Below are 22,735 nucleotides of genomic sequence, written 5' to 3'. Positions count from 1 at the left end.
AGTCGTGGATGGTTCGTGGCAAGAACGGTTACTGGTAAGTCTCCGTGTGCGTTCGAATCTCTCTAATTTATCTTCATGGTCTTTTCATGAGATACACGTAGGAGGAAGCAATATATTGGTTGATTCTACTGGGTATGTACACTCTCGGAATATTAACAATAGACCACAGCTTGATGCAGAACGCCTCTCTCGCAGCGTCTGCCACTGGAGTTGGAGGATCATCTCCGTCACGCTTTCACGCTTACAAAATCAACCTGTAACGAAAAGCGCTGTTCTTCTTTCGATCTTCTCTCTACCCTCTATCAATCCTATCTGGTAACGACCACAGACGGACGAACACCATTGAGTAGTTCTCGAACGAATGTTTCGTAACCTATTGCCTTTGTTGGTATCCTACAGTTCCTGAGGATTCTTGCAGTGAATCAGTATGGCTTCTGCCTTACTCGCGATTAATTTTTTGTGGTCCTCCCACTTCAAATCGCCTCGTATGGTTTTATGGACGTAACTGCTTCCAGTGATTGTTCTACAACTGAGTAATCATCCAAGAAAGGGTATTTCTGTATCTGCATTCGCAGTACGCTACATTTGTTTATGTTGATCGTCAATTACAACTCTCTGCCGGAAGACCTGCAGTTCGCTACAATTTTCCACCGTCGCGACTTCTCTGTAGCAAGGGCATCAGCCGCGAAAAGCCTCGTGCAACTTCGAACGTTATCTACCTGGTCATTTATACATGTGAAAAATAGTGGTCCTGTGAAACTTTCTTGGGGCACAACCGAAGTTACCTCTACGCCTGAAGACCTCTCTCCGTTTAGAATAACATGCTGTGTGTTGTTTGCTAGAAAATCTTCAACCCGCGCACACGGTTGGTGTGGAATGCAGTCACACACTTGGTCTGAATTTCCATAGGATCGTATTTTGTTCAATAGGCGGTAGTGCGGTACTTCATCGAATGTCTTCCGGAGGTCAAAGAACTTGGCATCTGCGTGGGCGCCTATCTACTGTTTTCTTAGTCTCGTGGACGAACGGAGTAACCTGTGTAATAAGCACGGCCAACATACCCAGTAATCTGTTTTGCATATTCTAGTCTGCCACTTTGTCTACTAGGCTTATATTTCGTGTTTCGTACGTGCATGACTTTCACCAGAGTGAGTGGTGTAATACTTCGTACACTCACTTCCTAAAAATAGCTCTGAGCACGATGGGACTTATCATCTGAAGTCATCAGTGGCGTAGAACTTAGAACTAATTAAACCTAACTAACCTAAGGACATCAGACACACCCAGACTCGAGGCAGGATTCGAACCTGCGACCGTAGCGGTCACGCGGTTCCAGACTGAAGCGCGTAGAACCGCTGGGCCACAGCGGCCGGCACTCACTTCCTATCTACACGAAATTTTTGTATAATTTCTTCAGAAACGCGCTCATCTAGTGCTGTCTTTTGGCAAGGGCGTGCTGGTGGTAGCACACTGGCCTAGGTGTCGTGGCCATACCCTCACGGCTGACGGCTTCCTCCTCCGTGAGCTGCACCCACATGGCCTTGCCTCGGATGACGGGGCGCTGCTGATTTGATGTAACGCGGCCGTCGGTGCCATCGGCTGCACTAAAACACCAGCTCCGGTTGCATGTCCGTTCGCCAGACGGCAAAATTCCTACCTCGGCTGCTAAAGGCGGACTGCCGGTACACCTACATCCACATCGAGACTCCGCAATCCACCATACGGTGCGTGGCGGAGGGCACCTCGTACCACTACTAGTGATTTCCTTTCCTGTTCCGCTCGCAAATAGAGCAAGGGAAGAACGACTGTCTATATGTCTCCGTAGTAGCCGTAAATCCTCCGATCTTATCTTTGCGATCCTTACGCGCAGTGTGTGTTGGAGGCAGCAGAATCATTCTGCAGTCAGCTTCAAATGCCGGTTCTCTAAATTCTACCAATAATGATCGAAGTAGACGAAATTAATTAAAATTTGCCCTGCGGCCGGGACTCGAACCCGGATCTTCTTGCTTGCTAGGCAGAAATGCTAACCATTACACCACCGCAGTACGACTGTCAACATTGCTGCACGAACTACCTGAGTGCCCTCCCAACACAAATTTCAATTCATTTTTGCCTTACATATTGTCGCTGCCGCCAGGGCTCTCCGATATTGGACGCAATGGGACGTCCTTGTACCATTGGTTATCTTGTAGATCGTATAATTAAATGTTTCCCTGAGACATTTAAGTCTCTTTTTTATTATCTACGATAGTGATCGAAGCAGACGAAATGAATTAAAATTTGTGCTGCTTGTCAATATCGGAGAGCCCTGGCGGCAGTGACAATATGTAAGAGAAAAATTAATTGAAGTTTGTGTTGGGGAAGGCACTCAGGTTAGGTGGTTCGTGCAGCAATGTTTGACCATCGTACTGCGGTGGTGTATGGTTAGCATTTCTGTCTAGCAAGCAAGAAGAACCGGGTTCGAGTCCCGGCCGCAGCGCAATTTTTAATTCATTTCGTCTGCTTCGATCATTATCATAGATAATAAAAAAGAGACTTAAATGTCTCAGGGAAACATTTAATTATAAGATCTCTCAATAATGTTCGTCAAAAAGAATGTCGCTTTCCCTCCACCGACTCCCGTTTGAGTTTCTGGAGCTTTTCCGTAACACTTGGGTGTTGTTCGAGCCTACCAGTAACAAATGTAGCAGCCCGCCTCTGAATTGCTTCCATGTCTTCCTTCAATCCGACCTGATGCGTATTCCAAACACTCGAGCAGTACTGAAGAATAGGTCGCACTAGCGTCCTGTATCCTGTCTCCTTTACAGGTGAACCGCATTTTCCCAGAATTATCCCAATAAACCGAAGTCTACCATTCGCGTTCCCTACCACAATCCCCACATGCTCGTTCCATTTCATATCGCTCCGTAACATTACACCCAGATATTTAAACGACGTGACTGTGTCAAGCAGTACACTACTAATACTGTATCCGAACACTACATGTTCGTTTTTCCTACTCATCCGCATTAACTTACATTTTTCTACGTTTACAGCTAGCTGCCATTCATCACACCAACTAGAAATTTTGTCTAAATCATCTTGCGTCCTCCTACTGTCACTCAGTTTCGACACCCAGCCGTACACCACGGCATCATCAGCAAACATCCGCAGATTTCCCATTATTTATGTATATAGAGAGCAACAGAGTTCCTATCAGACTTCCTGGCGATACACTTGTCCCTACCGAAAACTCGCCGTCGATGAAAACATACTGGGTTCCACAACTAAAGGGGAGGTTTACTATCTTTGGCCCGAAAAAAGCACGTTCTTCGAAAAACATTTTCTCGGGATGTGTTATACATATGAATGTCATATTTCGTCAAAATGTTTATTGATATTTCCACTCCAAACTGAAATTTTTTCGACCGGAAATGTCGAAGAGCAAAGGCGGTAGTGTCGTCGGAACGAAACAAAATTTCGATGTAGACCTCCACGCGCGGTATGTCACAGGTCAGCCGGCTCGTCTGAAATCAAAATTGAGTTGATGTTAGCGAGGTATATAAGATTCTTTAGGAGTTGTACCTCGCTTAAGTTATTTGGACAATAGGAAACAAAATGGCGGCCATTTGAAAAAAAAATAGGGTTTTTTCATCGATTTTTCAACTTCATTGGCCAAGTAAAAATATTTATGGTTGTTGGATCGGAATAAAAGTGGTACAACTCCTAGACAATTTAGTTAGCTTCGTCGGAAACAAAGAATCATGCCAATCGGTTCAGTAGATTTGAAGTTGCCATACCGTGCGATAAAAAAAAGTCATTTCGAGAACAACGTGTTTGAAGTTTTGACTACATATAAATGCAATATTATGCAACTTACGTTCAATCTGCTATTCCGGGTCCATAAACTAGTCCTTCCTCTTCCTCATAGAGGGGCGTTCTGCTCGATCTGGGCCATCCTGCGCTGCTCCAGAGCCACTCGTACGGCCGGTGACAAGCGATTTTCGGCCGCTTGAATCCGGTCGTCGTCCGAACGCTTGGCGAACTGCGTCGAATAGAGTCCCAGGGTGACGTCCATAGTTGTCATGGTCTTCAGAATTGCTGAATGCCCTTCGTTGAAGCTGCTCACTGCCAGGAAAGTCTCAGTCTCCACAGTCTTCGCACCAGGATGCAAATGCTTGGGGGCTAACTACGAAACACACGTGTTCAATCTTTCATTTGTATCTTGTGTGTTTCCTCCCAAGCACCGATACAATAACTCGTGCTCCGAAAGAAAAAAAACTGGTGCGTGATAAAGGCCGATTTCAGGCAGGTGCATTTTTTTGTTCAACCGCGAATAACAAACATTTCCGTTCCGTATTCCGAAAAACCGTTGCAGGGGTGGATTCTAAACACTTTTGTGGATCTAAAAATGCAGTTTAAAAGAAATCGATTTTTTTAACCAAAAGATAGTAAACCTCCTCTTAAGAAGTCTTCAAGCCACTCACGTATCTGTCTGTGATCCTATTTCAGATGTTCGTACCTCTCTTAAAAGCCTGCAATGGGACATCGTGTCAAATACTTCCAAGAACTCTAGATATATGGAATCTGCCTCTTTCCGTTTCTCCACAGTTCACAGTGCCGTACTGCTCCGCTCGCCCAGCTGCACACTGCCTTCTCGTTCCACACTCACAGCGTGCTCACAAAATACGACGAGCAAACTCCGGACTAAGTCGGACAAAGCGGCCTTGGACGATGGCAGACCGTCGTCCTCAAGCGGCGGACGATAGATTCACCTCGGTAACACTTTTACGTAACGTCAGTGTGACATATACATGCCCAGTTTCGACCGTCGGGATCGTCTATCACCTTTGGTGGTCGTATCGAATTTTGAGACGTGGGAGAAACAAAATTTGATAGGTTTTAAACTACTACCTATGTCTTTTGAATATAGATTGCTTCAAAATATTGAGCATCTCTCGAAAACGCGTCGCTGTTGACAAGATTTATTAAAATTTAATATGAGCTAAAATCAAGACTGCAGTTGAAGTCTTCACCGTGGTTAAATTTGAAACTCTCCTGTGGCGTAGCGGTTACCGTGTCGGGTTAGGAAACAATATCAATCTGGGGCGTCGGTCACGTCTTACTATATTAAAAAAAAAAAAAAAAAACCTCCCCACATTTTTAAAAGATTCTGGAACCTTTTTAGTTAAAGGGAAGTATGTTCTGTAATATTTGATGTTATAAAGAGTTCTATCCCAGGAGTGAGCTGTAATTGTCAATAGTTTACTAATTAAGACTGGAACCCGCAAATGCCAATAAAAGTTCGAAATACGATGATCGTCTGATAAAATAAAGTAAATAAAATTCAAAATGTAAGCGCTGGTACGTTTGAAAAAGAATTACAAAATATATATGAAAGTTTATGAAGGAGTTACTTGAGGAGACTTTTTTCCCAAAAAAGAACACCTTACACGTATTGCGGACGTAATGTATTCTGGAACTGGTATAGGAATATATCTGCAGCTGTTTTTCCTCGTTGTTTCAGTTACTTACAAACGTGGATAGGAAGCAGTTCATTTTCCTCGCAGCGTATAGTAATCTTTCACACAATTTAGAACACACTTCACACAACAACCATACTTTCACCATTACTTTTCGTAATACATAATTAGAGCATGTAAGTAATGAGTATGAAATTAGGAGATTCTCACTTTCAGAGAAAGGAAAGGCAAGTATAGTTTCCAAAATGGCAATCAATGTACCAACTGAAGATACGAATTGTTGTTTTAATTCGTGAGCAAGAATGGTTACCACAACACAACGATAATCCGTATTTACAGTATTTTCACGATTTCAAAGGGCGTTATGGTAATACTAAAGTTATTATTCTCGTGTCCAAAGCACGTATAATCGTTTATTTGTTACTAGACCCCGTGGTCTAGAGGTGCCGCCACGGTAGCTTATCGTGTTCGGTCAGACGGATAGCTGCCCTCTGTAATTAAAAGAAAAAAAGTGACTGGATCTTCGATGAACTGGAACAAGCGTCATGGGACATCCAACCCGAACAAATACAACGACCAACGACAAACAAAATCAAAGAAGTAATCATGGCGTCCTCGGTTCCGGATTCGAAACCTGCCACCTCTCAAATTTTGATTACTAATCAGCATTGGCGGCATAATTTTGATTAATAATCGGCTTTCCAGCATAAGAAATCGCCGTCATTCTGTCAACGGCCTTATTCCAGAGAGCGGAGAAGCGAACCAAGATTCAGGGCGCACTCTTGTCCTAGGGGTGGGAAAATGCCCCTAAAGGCGGAAGAATCAGCAATGATCAAAGGCATGAGCATGCAGAAGGCAACTGAAACTACTGAATTAAAGACACATAACGTGTGTCCACAGGACATGAGGCCTGTAATTGGAAAGGTGTCATGATGATCTCTCTATTGGCAAAAGATTCCGGAATAGTCCCCCATTCGGATCTCCAGGAAGGGCTGCCGAGGAGGGTGGTGACAATGAGAAAAGGATTGAATTATCAACGAAAGGATAACGTTCTACGAGTCGGGGCGTGGAGTGGCAGAAGCTTAAGTGCGGTAGGGAAGCTAGAAAATCTGAAAAGGGAAATGCAAAGGCTCAATCTAGGTAGAGTAGGTGTCAGTGAAGTGGAAAGAAGACAAGGATTTTTGGTGAGATCAGTACAAGGTAATATCAATAGCAGCAGAAAATGGTGCAGTGGGAGTAGGATTCGTTATGAACAGGAAGGTGGGGCAGAGAGTGTGTTACTGTGAACAGTTCAGTGATAGGATTACTCTTATCAGAATCGACAGCAAACTAACGCCGACAACGACAGTTCAGGTGTACATGCCGATGTCGCAAGCTGAAGCTGAAGATGAAGAGAGACAGAAAGTATATGAGGATAGGGAAAGGGTGATATAGTACGCAACGAGACATGCAAATTTAATAGTCATGGGGGACTGGAATGCAGTTGTAGGGGAAGGAGTAGAAGAAGAGGTTACACAAGAATATGGGCTTGGGACAAGGAATGAGAGAAGTGAAAGACTAATTGAATTCTGTAATAAATTTCAGTCAGTAATCGCGAATACTCTGTTCAAGAATCACAATAGGAAGTGGTATACTTGGAAAAGGCTGGGGGATGCGGAAAGGTTTCAGGTAGATTACATCGTGGTTAGACAGAGATTCTCAAATCAGGTAATGGATTGTAAGGTTTACCCAGGAGCAGATACAGATTCAGATCACAATCTAGTAATGATGAAAAGAGATTAGTCAGGAAGAATCAATAAGCAAAGACGTGGTATACGGGACAACTAAGGAATGACGAGACACGCATGAAGTTCTCTAAGGCTATCGATACAGAAATAAGGAATTGCTCAGTAGGCAATAGAGTTGAAAAGCAAAGGACATCTCTACAAAGGGCAATCACAGAAGCTGAAATATAAACATAGGTACAAGGAAGGTAACTGCGAAGAAACCATGGCTAACAGAAGAAATACGGTATTTTAGTTGATCGATGAAAGAAGGAAGTACAATAATTTCCAGAGATATTCAGGAACGCTGAAGAATGAAATAAATAGGAAGTGCAGGGAAGCTAAGACGAAATGGCTGCAGGAAAAATGTGAAGACATCGAAAAAGAAACGATTGTCGGAAGGACAGACTCAGCATACAGGAAAGTCAAAACAACCTTAGGTGACATTAAAAGCAAGGGTGGTAACATTAAGAGTGCAATGGGAATTCTACTGTTAAACGCAGACGAGAGAGCGGACAGGTGGAGAGAATACATTGAAAGCCTATATTTGGGGGAAGATTTGTCTGTTGTATTAGAAGAATAGATAGGAGTCGAATTAGAAGAGAGTGGGGATCCAGTATTAGAATCAGAATTTAAAATAGCTTTGGAGCACTTAAGGTCAAATAAGGCAGAAGGGATAGATAAGATTCCATCAGAATTTCTAAAATCATTGGGAGAAGTGGCAACAAAACGACTATTCACGTTGGTGTGTAGAATATATGAGTCTGGCGACATACCATCTGACTTTCGGAAAAGCATCATCCACACAATTTTGAAGACTGCAAGAGCTGACAAGTGCGAGAATTATCACACAATCAGCTTAACAGTTCATGCATCCAAGTTGCTTACAAGAATAATATACAGAAGAATGGAAAAGAAAATTGAGGTCTCGCTAGATGACGATCAGTTTGGCTTTAGGAAAGGTAAGGGCATGAGAGAGGCAATTCTGACGTTGTGGTTAATAATGGAAGCAAGACTAAAGAAAACTCGACACGTTCATAAGGTCTGTCGACCTGGAAAAAGCGTGCGACGATGTAAAACGGTGCAAGATGTTCGAAATTCTAAAAAAGTAGGGGTTAGCTATAGGGAGAGACGGGTCATATGCAATATGTACAGTAGCCAAGAGGGAATAATAAGAGTGGACGACCAAGAACGAAGTGCTAGTATTAAAAACGGTGTAGGACAAGACTGTAGCCTTTGGCCCCTCCTGTTCAATCTGTACATCTAGGAAGCAATGGTGGTAATAAAAGAAAGGTTCACTAGTGGAATTAAAATTCTGGGTGAAAGGATATTAGTTATTTGATTCGCTGTTGACATTGTTATTCTGAGTGAAAGTGAATAAGAATTACATGATCATCTGAACGGAATGAACAGTCTAATGAGTACAGAGTTTGGATTGAGAGTAAATCGAAGGAAGACGAAGGTAATGAGAAGTAGTAGAAATGACAACAGCGAGAAACTTAAAATCAGGATTGACGGACACGAAGTAGATAAAGTTGAGGAATTCTACTTCCTAGGCAGTAAAATTACCAATGACGGACGGAGCAAGGAGGACATTAAAAGCATTCTAGGAATGGCCAAGAGAAGCCTACTAATATCAAATATCGGCGTTAATTTGAGGAAGAAATTTCTGAGAACGTACGTCTGGAGTACAGCATTGTGTGGTAGTGAAACATGGACTGTGGGAAAACAGGAACAGAAGAGCATCGAAGCATTTGAGATACGGTGCTACAGACGAAAGTTAAAAATTAGGTAGACTGATAATTTAAGGAAAGGCGAGATTCTGCGCAGAATCGGAGATGAAAGGAATGTGTGGAAAATACTGATAAGGAGAAGGGACAGGATGCTAGTAAATCTGTTAAGACATGAGGGAATGACTTCCACGGCACTAGATGGAGCTGTAGAGGGCAAAAACTGTAGAGAAAGTCGGAGATTGGAATACATCTGGCAAATATTTTGAGGACGTAGGTTTCAAGTGCTACTCTGAGATGAATAGATTACCACAGGAGAGGAATTTGTGGCGGGCTGCATCAAACCAGTCAGAAGACTGATGACAAAAAAATTGGGAATAGTTTAAGTGAAATACTTAAAGATAGCCACGGAAGTTTACCTGTGTATTGTGGTGGTGTAAAAAGTATCCATCTTGTAGATACGATACTGTTAAACATTTGATAAAAGTGGCATAGAGTGGTCTCACCCCCCGCCCCCCAACCCATCGTCGTTTCCCGTGTATTTTTCGTAGTTTATCTACGATATATGTGTGTAATAAGCATCAAAATAGTCGTCGGAGTCATTCTCTTATCTAATATAGAATTCTGTGGATTTACCTTACTGTTCTAGTTTTTATAATGAAGAAAGCGTTATTGGTGTTTAAGTATGGCCTGAACGTAAACATCAGGCTACACTAAATAGGTCATTTCTTTACCACAATCCTCATTTGCCATTCACACTCTTTGGTTCTAATTATCAATTTTCAGAATGGGCACAAACAGTGTCGGCCCAAAGAAACATTTATTTTGTTATAACCGGTTTCGGTCAGCTTTTGACTATCTTCGGACCTTCATATCGTGATTAAAACTGTGGCGGTGAATGTGGTGTCAACTGCAACTGCGACAGCAGTTGACGTTTGTGGAGTTAAAACAGCAGCTACATTCGCTGCCACAGCCAACCATCATGATATGAAGGTCTGGACATCGTCAAAAACTGACCGAAACCGTTTACCACAGAATAACTGTTTTTTTTTTACGGTCGAGACTATTTGGATTCATTTTTAAAGTTTTTTTTCCCAAACTGCTGTTCTCCATGAGAAACTACACCTCGGCCTACGCTACATAAAGATTTAAAGATTTTGGGAATAGGGGAGGGGGGGGGGAGTGGCGGCGGCAATATCACATTTCAGCCTGACATGTCAGTGCTGCTATCAGGTAAAACACAACGTGTGAATTTTTTCTGAGAGCCAGTTAGCTTCTTATTCCATTTCTTCGCCCGCAGCTACTTTATGCGTTCATAGCACGAGACAGAAGGTTCATAGAACAAGGTGTGAACTTCAACTTCAACCTACGTACAGCACATGCTGTTCGATGTTAAATGCTACTTTTGGCTACTACACTCATGGAAATTGAAATAAGAACACCGTGAATTCATTGTCCCAGGAAGGGGAAACTTTATTGACACATTCCTGGGGTCAGATACATCACATGATCACACTGACAGAACCACAGGCACATAGACACAGCCAACAGAGCATGCACAATGTCGGCACTAGTACAGTGTATATCCACCTTTCGCAGCAATGCAGGCTGCTATTCTCCCATGGAGACGATCGTAGAGATGCTGGATGTAGTCCTGTGGAACGGCTTGCCATTCCATTTCCACCTGGCGCCTCAGTTGGACCAGCGTTCGTGCTGGACGTGCAGACCGCGTGAGACGACGCTTCATCCAGTCCCAAACATGCTCAATGGGGGACAGATCCGGAGATCTTGCTGGCCAGGGTAGTTGACTTACACCTTCTAGAGCACGTTGGGTGGCACGGGATACATGCGGAGGTGCATTGTCCTGTTGGAACAGCAAGTTCCCTTGCCGGTCTAGGAATGGTAGAACGATGGGTTCGATGACGGTTTGGATGTACCGTGCACTATTCAGTGTCCCCTCGACGATCACCAGTGGTGTACGGCCAGTGTAGGAGATCGCTCCCCACACCATGATGCCGGGTGTTGGCCCTGTGTGCCTCGGTCGTATGCAGTCCTGATTGTGGCGCTCACCTGCACGGCGCCAAACACGCATACGACCATCATTGGCACCAAGGCACAAGCGACTCTCATCGCTGAAGACGACACGTCTCCATTCGTCCCTCCATTCACGCCTGTCGCGACACCACTGGAGGCGGGCTGCACGATGTTGGGGCGTGAGCGGAAGACGGCCTAACGGTGTGCGGGACCGTAGCCCAGCTTCATGGAGACGGTTGCGAATGGTCCTCGCCGATACCCCAGGAGCAACAGTGTCCCTAATTTGCTGGGAAGTGGCGGTGCGGTCCCCTACGGCACCTCGTAGGATTCTACGGACTTGGCGTGCATCCGTGCGTCGCTGCCGTCCGGTCCCAGGTCGACGGGCACGTGCACCTTCCGCCGACCACTGGCGACAACATCGATGTACTGTGGAGACCTCACGCCCCACGTGTTGAGCAATTCGGCGGTACGTCCACCCGGCCTCCCGCATGCCCACTATACGCCCTCGCTCAAAGTCCGTCAGCTGCACATACGGTTCACGTCCACGCTGTCGCGGCATGCTACCAGTGTTAAAGACTGCGATGGAGCTCCGTATGCCACGGCAAACTGGCTGACACTGACGGCGGCGGTGCACAAATGCTGCGCAGCTAGCGCCATTCGACGGCCAACACCGCGGTTCCTGGTGTGTCCGCTGTGCCGTGCGTGTGATCATTGCTTGTACAGCCCTCTCGCAGTGTCCGGAGCAAGTATGGTGGGTCTGACACACCGGTGTCAATGTGTTCTTTTTTCCATTTCCAGGAGTGTATTTGTGACTTCCAGTTGTGACTGAAACCGCAGCCAGATACTGTAAAGTTATTGTGAAATCTGCGAGTTATCAGTCATTGTGATTTGTAGCACATACGTAATTTCTTGCCCACCCCAGCCCGCATCTCGTGGTCGTGCGGTAGCGTTCTCGCTTCCCACGCCCGGGTTCCCGGGTTCGATTCCCGGCGGGGTCAGGGATTTTCTCTGCCTCGTGATGGCTGGGTGTTGTGTGGTGTCCTTAGGTTAGTTAGGTTTAAGTAGTTCTAAGTTCTAGGGGACTGATGATCTAAGATGTTAAGTCCCACAGTGCTCAGAGCCTTTCTTGCCCACCCCTACACGAGACACTACCGTGGTGCCATTTTTCACAGACCAAAGCTCGTCCGCACACGGCACGTGTTTCTGTGAACTGTCTGTGCGATGCTGAGGAACTCCCGTGCCTAGAAATACCTCAGATCTGTTCCGGATAGAAAATGTGTAGGACCAGCTCCGCGTCAACTCTGTCCTGCTCCAGCGCCCAGACAACGTACCATAGCAGAGGATACAACGGCATCATGAAACACTTCCCAACAGAATCAGTGCATGCATACATGCCGTAAGTGGCGCGACGCCATACTGATAAGCGGGCGCATACTACCTGGTAGTTATGTATAATCTGGTTAACACTATATACGACAACCAGGCAGTTCATGAGTTTGGTACACCTCGGCGGCCTGTAGATGTACGAAGTACGAAATCGATCGCAACAATACATATGTGAGGTGGTTCAATATCAGTGATATTGGTCTCATTTAGGCTGTGGAGCTCAACATAATCAAGAATAAAGTTTATTTTTTGCAAGAGCTCCACTTTCGGAGCGTCTCCGGACAATTATTCGGCCCAGAATCTCTTCGAACTGAACCGCAATGAGCAGTTGCTTCTGGAGACACTCCGGGCGGCGGTGGGATACCAACCTTATTGTCTTACGCCATATGGCCCGACTATCGGGAGTCATGGACTCCTATGTCATTTCACTTCGTAGCAGGAAGACTGCTTCTCACCAGCGGCACCCTTACAACACAGCGGTACATCGACGATATTCTACTTCGCATGCCGCTCTGGGCTTATATTTGTCCAAGAAAATGTCCGCCCTCACACTGTAAGAGTTTCTCCGTGTTCGTGCTTGCCAAACCCTACCTTGGCCAGCGAGGTCGCTGGATCTCTCTCCAACTAAGAACATTTGGAGCGTTATGCGCAGAGCCCTCCAACCAACTCTTAATTTTGACATCCAACTATTCTGTCAATCAATCAGTGCCATGACGTATAAATGCTTGCTTAAGGGACAGAGGTGGACCAACGCTCTATTGACTTGCTCGATGTGCGAAGCTCTTTCTCTTGAATTAATTGTCAAATGTTTCTCAAATTGTAATCATTTCTTTCTCTGTAGATGTACCGAGTGATCAAAAGGACAGTATAAATTTGAAAACTTAATAAACCACGGAATAATGTAGATAGAGAAGTAAAAATTGACACACATGCTTGGAATGACATGGGGTTTTATTAGAACAAAAAAAAACCAAAGTATTGCTAGACGCGTGAAAGGTCTCTTGCGCGCTTCATTTGGTGATGATCGTGTGCTCATCCGCCACTTTCGTAATGCTTGGTCTGCCAGGTCCCCAGACCTCAGTCCGTGCGATTATTGGCTTTGGGGTTACCTGAAGTCGCAAGTGCATCGTGATCGACCGACATCTCTAGGGGTGCTGAAAGACAACATTCGACGCCAGTGCATCACCATAACTCCGGATATGCTTTACAGTGCTCTTCACAACATTATTCCTCGACTATAGCTATTTTTGAGGAATGATGGTGGACATATTGAGCATTTCCTGTAAAGAACATCATCTTTGCTTTGTATTACTTTGTTATGCTAATTATTGCTATTCTGATCAGATGAAGCGCCATCTGTCGGACATTTTTTGAACTTTTGTATTTTTTGGTTCTAATAAAACCCCATGTCATTCCAAGCATGTGTGTCAATTTGTACCTTTCTATCTACAATTTATACTGATTTTTGATCACCCGGTATATCTACCTTTTCCTGTCCCATTCGGATAATATCTTCGCGGAGGGTCATTTTTCGTGTTAAGAGTGTAGATCAAGAAAAGCAAGGCATTCAGAACAGAGCCTCCACCCCTTTCATACGACCCCAGTCAAACTTAAACTTCTTCCCTGTTTGTTGATACAGGACGACAACTCTCTGCTTCCTACTTTCCAAGTCCAAATTACCTGTACAGCTGCCCAAAAATGTATAATCTGCCGGTACATTTTGTGAAACTGATACATTAATACTCAGTCAAGTCTGCTTGGGAACGCGCAGACGCTGTAAGCTCGGCTATCAGAGTCCAGCAGCTCGAGGCGGCGGCTGGTCGCGGCGCTGCGTGCAGCTCCCTGCAGACAGGCGCGTAAATACTGCGGGCTGTGGGGGCGAGCCGCGGAATGCTAATGGCCTGCCGAAGGTTCCGGTCAAGAACCCCGGACTCCCGCCGACAGCCGGCTCCCTCTCACACCAGACGACTGCGGAGTCGACGGCTCGAATTCTCCGTCTGTATTCCGCGGCTGGCGCCTGCAATTTGTCGAGTGTTTGTTCTGCGAATGCGTCTGCCGGGAGCCGTGTGCACAGCCACAAGCCGGAACCTTCCCTACAGGCCCTTGGTTACGCCTGGCACGGAGCCAACGTTAATAGCAGTCTGTTATCTCAACAGACCAACTGCGCTAACCCGTCACTTCTCAGTGTCCTAGGGGCTTCTAACACAGCGGTGATGTCTTCGTGTTACGTCATACTGCTAGGCTTTTCAATATCTTCTACAATAGGTTGTTGTTGTTGTTGTTATTGTGGTCTCCAGTCCAGTGACTGGTTTGATGCAGCTCTCCACGCTACTCCATCCTGTGCAAGTTTCTTCATCTACAAGTAACTTTCCCGGCGGGGTCAGGGATTTTCTCTGCCTCGTGATGACTGGGTGTTGTGTGTTGTCCTTAGGTTAGTTAGGTTTAAGTAGTTCTAAGTTCTAGGTGACTGATGACCATAGATGTTAAGTCCCATAGTGCTCAGAGCCATTTGACCCATCCAGGTAACTACTGCAACCTACATCCTTCTGAACCTGCTTTATGTCGTCATCTCTTGGTCTCCCTCTACGATTTTTACCTTCCACGCTGCCACGCTGCCCTCCAATACTAAATTGGTATTGCCTTGATGCCTCGCCGCTCGGGATTAGCCGAGCGGTCAAGGGCGCTGCAGTCATGGACTGTGCGGCTGGTCCCGGCGGAGGTTAGAGTCCTCCCTCGGGCATGGGTGTGTGTGTGTTTGTCCTTAAGATAATTTAGGTTAAGTAGCGAGTAAGCTTAGGGACTGGTGACCTTAGCAGTTAAGTCCCATAAGATTTCACACACATTTAAACATTTTTGATGCCTCAGAACCGATCCCTTCTTCTAATCAAGTTGTGTCACAAATTCCTCTTCCCCCCAATTCTATTCAGTAGCACCTCATTAGTTACGTGATATACCCATCTAATCTGCAGCATTCCTCTGTAGCACCACATTACGAAATCTTCTATTCTCTTCTTCCATACATGGCTGCACTCCATACAAATACTTTCAGAAAAGACTTCCTAACACTTAAATGCATGCCCGATGTTAACAAATTTCTCTTTTTCAAACGCTTTCGTCGCCATTGCTAGTCTACATTTTATATCCTCTCTACTTCGACCATCATCAGTTATTTTGCTCCTCAAATAGCAAAACTCATCTACTGCTTTAAGCGTCTCATTTCCTAATCTAATTCCCTCAGCATCACCTGATTTAATTCGGATACATTCCATTATCCTCGTATTTCTTTCGTTGGTGTTCATCTTATATCCTTCTTTCAAGACACTGTCTACTTCGTTCAACTGCTCTTGCAGGTCCTTTGCTGTCTCTGACAGAATTACAGTCCCATCGGCAATCCTCAAAGTTTTTATTTCTTCTCCATGCATTTTAATACCTACTCCAAATTTTGTTTCTTTTACCGCTTGCTCAATATAGAGATTCAATAACATCGGGCATAGGCTACAACCCTGTATCACTCCGTTCCTAACCACTGCTTTCATTTCATGCCCCTCGACTCTTATAACTGTCATCTGGTTTTTGTAGAAATTGTCAATAGCTTTTGCTCTCTGTATTTGTTTCCTGCCACCTTCAGAATTTGAAAAAAAAACAAAAAAAAATAAAAACAACACTACAGTCAACATTGTGAAAAGCTTTCACTAAGTGTACAAATGCTAGAAACGTAGCTTTGCCTTTCCTTATCTGTCTTCTAAGATAAGTCGTAAGGTCAGTATTGCCTCACGTGTTCCAACATTTCTACGGGATCCAAACTGATCTTCCCCTAGGTCGGCTTCTACCAGTTTTTCCTTTCGTCCTTCACGAATTCGTGTCACAGTGGATTATGGGGAAAAAAGTTAAACTGTTACGGTATAACAGGGGAAGATGCTTTAAAAGGAAGAAGAGTTTATGCAATTTTTGTTGGCGTGTAGTACACGTTCACATATACTGAAGTAGAAGGGAAAGAAAAGATTCTTTTTCGGCAAATATTCACTTTCCTCTTTCTTTCTTGTCAAGTGTTAGTGGAACAGGTTGATAACGTCAGGCACGCTGAACACATTCAGCAAAGAGTAAGATGACAAGTAATGAAGACATAGTCAAGTCTGGTAGTCTAGCTAGCCTGGAAACCGTGAGTTTGCGGGTTCCGAGTTCGGCCGGACCACAGATTTTTCAGTCTTCCTTTTAACACATCCGTCGTATTTCAACCACGTGAGGAGCCGTCAGAAGCAACACGTGGTTCTGATTCGACGTTAAACTGCAGGTCACCTTTCCCCAGTTGGATAATTGGCGTAGGTTAGGAACACGAAAATCCCCGAGGTGGCGTACAATAGGAAGAATGGCACCAGGCCATACAGCCACACGGAATTATTGTTAGCCGGCCGAAGTGGTCGAGCGGTTCTAGGCGCTACAGTCTGGAACCACGCGACCGCTACGGTCGCAGGTTCGAATCCTGCCTCGGGCATGGATGTGTGTGATGTCCTTAGGTTAGTTAGGTTTAAGTAGTTCTAAGTTCTAGGGGACTGATGACCTCAGAAGTTAAGTCCCATAGTGTTCAGAGCCATTTGAATCATTTGAATTACTATTATCCCGAAATAAAAACAAAAAAAAACGTTAAAATAGAAATAATTCGCAAGAACAACAGGGTTTTCTATTGCCCATTAAACGAATAGTGAAGGAAAAGATTAGTGAAGTGTTTCGTTTGGAATGTTGCCCCGAATCGTGGACACAGTGGCAGAGAGAATGTAGAAATGCTTAGAAGCTTCTGAGATGTGCAGAATCCTGGTCCGATCTAATCTGATCAAGTTAACGAAATACATAAAGACAGGAGGCCAGAAATAGATGAAATAAGTAATGAACTTTCGTTACGCAGGTTAAGTATAAAAAGAGAAATATCGGAAACAAAAGGATGAAACAAAGGAAGTTAGCTATGGCACTGGATGAGGAATGGTGACTTCAGAGAGAACCAGAGGAAAAAAAAAAAAGATGAGAGTTGACTGGTACAAACATAAATGCAACATATAACTAACAGCTCCGTTAAAGAGAGTGGAAAAGAGGAACTACTGCACAATGCTGAAAGTGCAGTGGTGGAGTTGCGATATGGACAGAACAAAAAATTGGTTGAAATGTCTCTAAGCACTATGGGACTTAACATCTGAGGTCATCAGTACCCTAGACTTAGAACTACTTAAACCTAACTAACCTAAGGACATCCACACACATCCATGCCCGAGTCAGTATTTAAGTAAATATAGTCCTTAGTAGTCGGAATTGTAGAAGGTTTTACGTAAATTTTGCGATTAGCTGATTTGTTGTTTTCTAACATACCACCTTACCATACAAAATTCCTAGTTACATGTACAATATTACGTATTAGGTGCCGTAATTATCAAATTAGTTTTCTGTACAGGTAAAAAGTAGACGTTTTATTCCATCCGTACATTCTCAACGGACCCACATTAACGTGACAACTTTTAATATCATATTATGATCAGATTTTTGAGAAAAGTTCCGGAAGTAACAACAAGAGACAGATTAAAAAGTGAGACCATCCATAAGAACATAGGAATTCGCAACCTGAACGAAAAGGTTGTGGAATACAGAAAAGAATGGGTAGAACGTTTTCATAAAAAAACTGCTACAGTGGTAGACCCAAGAGAAGCTGAATGGATCCAGACTTCGCAACATACTAACTGGTCAATGCTTTAGGAAGAAGGTGCAGTAGAAGAAAAAGATGAAGAAGACAAAAATTTCAACTTGTCGTTGTCTTCGGCTCAGGGCTTCGCCATGAGTCCCTGAGCACATGACCACCGGGCCGTGTGGTGAGGATATAGGCGGTAATGTATGCGTCGTTAAACGGCACGAGCGCGGACGCTTCGCTTTGACATTCAAATGCTGCTCACGCCGGCTCACTTTGTGGAGTTTCTGGGCACACCAGGAACACCGAGTTGTGTCCACACTCCACTCTCCGCCTTAGAGACCGCCCATTTGTTAACAGGCAGAGACCCCCTTAAACAGCACGTGCTCGTCGCGACAGTTACGGTGGGAAACGGGCAAAATATCTTAGAAACGTGTTTCAGTTTTTTCAGAGCACGGTAACTCAGCCCTAATAAGCCACAAAGCAGCGGCTTTTGGCGTTCATAGCTCTAGGCTGTTTCCCGACATGCAAAGCAACGACACAGTACGAGGTTTTCGGTAAGCTTTCTTTGTAGACCGTCTGAACAAACGGCCGATAGCACGTGACCCAGATCTCAACAATATGTTTTGTTACCTCTTTGGACCTCCATTTCACGCAGCCGTTCGAGTGCAAGGAACATACCTGGGATGATTCTCAGCATGTTTGAGTCTACACTAGGGTGACCAAACGTCCCGAAAAACCGGGATTGTCCCGGTTTTCATCCCTGTGTTCCGGTGTCCCGAAAATTTGTTTCGGCCCGCTCAAAAGTCCCGGAATTCAGTTTTTAAATACATTTCGTGAAACTTTCTCAAATTTTTGGGATTATTATTGTATTAAAGGAAATACAACACAAGAAATTAATATATTTTAGCTTATCTGTCTCGGTATTTTGGCCAACAAGTAGCAAGTTGTATTATTGTAACAGAGCTATGAAACGTGCCACTTACCCACTCATTCTCAGAACAGTGTAGTAGTTGATGTTTTGTCAGACAAACGGCAATAGTTTTTTCTCATATTAGTGGTATTATTGCTGCACTACTGTGAAACGCAATGCCGAAATGTGCCTGCAAGTTCAGTGACTGTTATTCCAAGGAATGGAATTTCATGAAGAAAGGTCGTTTTGATTACGAAGCAGAGTGTTCCGTATGTAACTGTTTTATACTAATAAGTCATGGTGGACGTTCCGACATAGTTGATCACATCAGGTCAAAGAAACACATTAACAGATACAGTGCACCGAGCTGCAGTAAAACTCTACAAAATTATTTTGTGAAACATCAGTCAAGTGAAGAGACGAAAGTTCGATCAGCCGAGCTTACACTAGCCTACCACACGGTAAAACATCACCAAACTTATAGATCTAGTGATTGTACTAATAAGCTTAACAGCATTATGTTTGATGATTCTTCCATTGCAAAAAAGTTTAGTTCAGCAAGAACTAAAGTGTCAGCCTTAGTGAAAGGAGTTATTGCTCCCCAGAGTGTAAAGGAAAGCCTTGAATACATCAAAAAGTCTTCTTTCTACGGGATATCCACTGATGCCAGCAATCATAAGGCCACTAAAATATTTCCGTTTGTTGTTCAGTTTTTCGATATTAATCAGGGAATTCAGACCAAACTTTTGAAGGTGAGTTCCCTACGTAATGAAACATCAGACGAAATTTCAAGATTTTGTATGAATACTATCGAAATGTTTGATCTCGAAAAAAATAAATGTGTGGCATTTTGTGGAGACAACACCAACACAAACTTTTGTGGTTTAAAAAGACAAGGCAGATACAACGTATTTACCAAATTAAAGGCAACATTGCATGAAAACATTGGAGGCATAGGGTGCCCTGCACATGTTTTACACAATAGCGAGCAGACATCTGCTGACAGTTTAAGCTGCGATGTTGAAACTATCGTCATAATGTTAATCTCACACTTTTACATATATACTGTTAGAACAGAGAGGCTTAAGGAGTTCTGTGATTATGTGGGAACTGAATATATGAATGTAATGTGTCACTCGAAAACTCGCTGGTTATCACTGTTTCCAGCAGTTGAAATAGTAATCCGCCTGGTTGAACCGTTAAAAGATTTTTTCCTAAATGAAGACAAAGCCCCCAAAATATTGGTTCAGTTTTTCAGTAACCCTTTAAGTGAAGCCTACTTATGGTTCATTCACAGTCAGCTTAGCACTTTGCAACATGGGATAAAGGAAATTGAGGGAAGCACGAAAAGTGTAATAGAGGTAAATGATGTTTTGAAAACTACTCTGGAAACTGTTACTAAGAGGAGAGAACAGCAGTTCATTTCTTTTAATGTTAAATCTGTCCTTAAAAGAGCAGAAGTATCAGAAGCAGCGGAAAGGTGTTTTAGAGAGGAAGTTAACAAGTTTTATGACACTTGTGTAGAATATCTCAGCAAGTGGAGCGCCCCATATTTACACTCATCGCGGGTGTTTGTTTGGATGTTACTGAAGAGAGTGCCAAAATGGGAAAGTGTTGGAGACAGTTCTTATTTGAAGAGTAAGGAGATTGAAATTGATGATTCCATTCTCTTTGATCAGTTCGGCATACTGACAAATTTTGTTGAAGAAAGTCTTCACAAGCGAATGATGAAAAAAAAAAAAAGAAACACCATTGGAATGTCATGAGAAGTGGGTGAGTTTTTTTTTTTAACAAGCTCTGACTGTCTTCAGCATTTCTCTGAGTTGGTAATAACTGCAAGGTATTTATTTGCAATCCCAGGCCATAATGCCAATGTGGAAAGAATATTTTCGTTCATGAATATCCAGTGGACTGATGAAAGAACAGAATGGAGGTGGACTTTCTTGAAGCAATCCTGCAGATCCTGTACAACTACAAAATGGATTGTACCGAGTTTTATCACTGGGTCTCAAAGAACAAAGACATGATCAAGAAGGCTGGAGGCAGTGAAAAATACCCTTTTCTCCAAGGACAGTCAATTCCATCTACAAGTGCTCAGTAATATTAAAGCTCATGTTAATATTAATTGATTAAAAGTTGAATGGGTGCAAAATTTTGTAAAATCGTAATACATTTCTTTATTACCGTATACGTTTATTAAATGTCATTAATTATACAGATAATCTAGATTATATCAATCTTTTGTATCCTCTTATTAGTTATAATAATCGGGTTAACAAAATGTGTCAACAAAACATTAATATTTAAAATTAAGAAACCTGGATACATGTGGAATGAGGTGTCCATTGACACCCGGGTGAATGTGTCCCGGTTTTCACCGAAAATAATTTGGTCACCCTAGTCTACACACATATCACGAAACATCTTGTTGCAGTATGGAAATTTTAGCCATTGAAGTAAGCTGCTGTGTGCTAGGTGTGGTCTTGTTGAAGGTTAAACTAATTTGTCTTCCTCGACATTAGAAATTAATTTATAGGTACATTCATGCACGTATCGTAAATACAGTGTAGAATACTCAAGCAGGTATAGTCCAGTACCACTTGACTGCGATATGCGCATATCTATATCGATAAATAAATGTTCATTACATCATAATTTATCATTACTTTTCTTATTAAACCAGGGCATTGTAATTTTTGGGTTTGAATAAAAACAGGTGGCTAACGTGTTCTCGTCCATTCATTTGAGGTGACCGTACAATCGTACACGTAGTTTTCGGATTGCGTCTGTAATTTTCTCTATTTCGCCATAGACTTCCTTGTTTGATCTTTTTTGGTAGATGCCATTCTTGTAATTGGATCCCTTAATTGTCCTAGAGACCCTCCGCTCCTTCTTCTCCAATTCCTCGAGGGGACTTTATTTGCATTTAGGGATAGAGTTTCGCTAAATTTATAATTACTGCCTTCAGAACAGTTCCATAGCTATGTGTATTAGGGTTTTGTGAAAGGCACTTTTTGTTGTAGAACTCGCGCGACCTTTGCTAGACTATTTGATGCTCACACATCCGTTTCTTAAGTATTTCCTTCTCCAGTGCGTTTTCGTAACGAACTTCACCAGGTACTTAAATATTTGGACGATTCTGATGTTAGTTATTACTTCTTTTTAAATAATAGCTGTAGGCCACATTGTTCAGCGGTTTCTTTTAATAGTTATATTTGAATCCCAGCAGTTTGTACATCTTCATAGTGTTGTGGGTTTGCTGTGGAATAAATGCCTTTCAAGGACGTAATGTATTTATGTAACAAGTTACGCTGCTATGATTATTATTTTTATTTGAACTACAGGCCTATTTCCGCTGTACAGCCTTCATCGCCAATAAAAATTCTTATAAAGTTCGGTACATTTGTTTAATTACATGTAAGTAACTTACGAATAGTATAATTTTACCAAACACGACATAACATGAGACTACGAGACAGTCTTGCAACTGGAAACCACCAGTATACGCAAATCCAGCTATGAAGGAATTCACTGCGGAGACAGTAAAAGTTCTACATGCGACGTACTGGCAGAAACGTCGCCACTAGATACCGAGAAACTGTTACATTAAGTGGCAATAACCCATGCACATTTTTCACCACACTTAAAAGACGAACACAATATACCGACTGGAAAATGCTAAAGGACCGATAATGAATGTACTGGAGGAAATAAATATGTATTTACAAACGACAAAACATCTACGTTTAATGCTCTATGAACAAACTGCTCTAAAATATATA

At 43.2% G+C, this 22,735-nt stretch overlaps 1 protein-coding gene and 1 non-coding gene across 2 annotated transcripts in view; one reads left to right on the top strand and one right to left on the bottom strand.

Annotated features, from left to right (window-relative positions):
* The window catches only part of LOC126159271 (uncharacterized), a 538,531-nt gene that overhangs the window by 397,331 nt on the left and 118,465 nt on the right, over positions 1–22,735 (top strand). The window lies entirely within an intron of this gene.
* On the bottom strand, positions 1,973–2,045 carry Trnaa-agc (transfer RNA alanine (anticodon AGC)). The gene has a single exon. It is a non-coding gene; the product is annotated as a tRNA-Ala (tRNA).

The sequence above is a fragment of the Schistocerca cancellata genome, chromosome 2 (genome assembly GCF_023864275.1).
Source record: "Schistocerca cancellata isolate TAMUIC-IGC-003103 chromosome 2, iqSchCanc2.1, whole genome shotgun sequence".
Lineage (NCBI taxonomy): Eukaryota > Metazoa > Arthropoda > Insecta > Orthoptera > Acrididae > Schistocerca > Schistocerca cancellata.
Note: the sequence above shows the minus strand (reverse complement) of the source record. Positions and strands in the feature narration are given on the sequence as shown.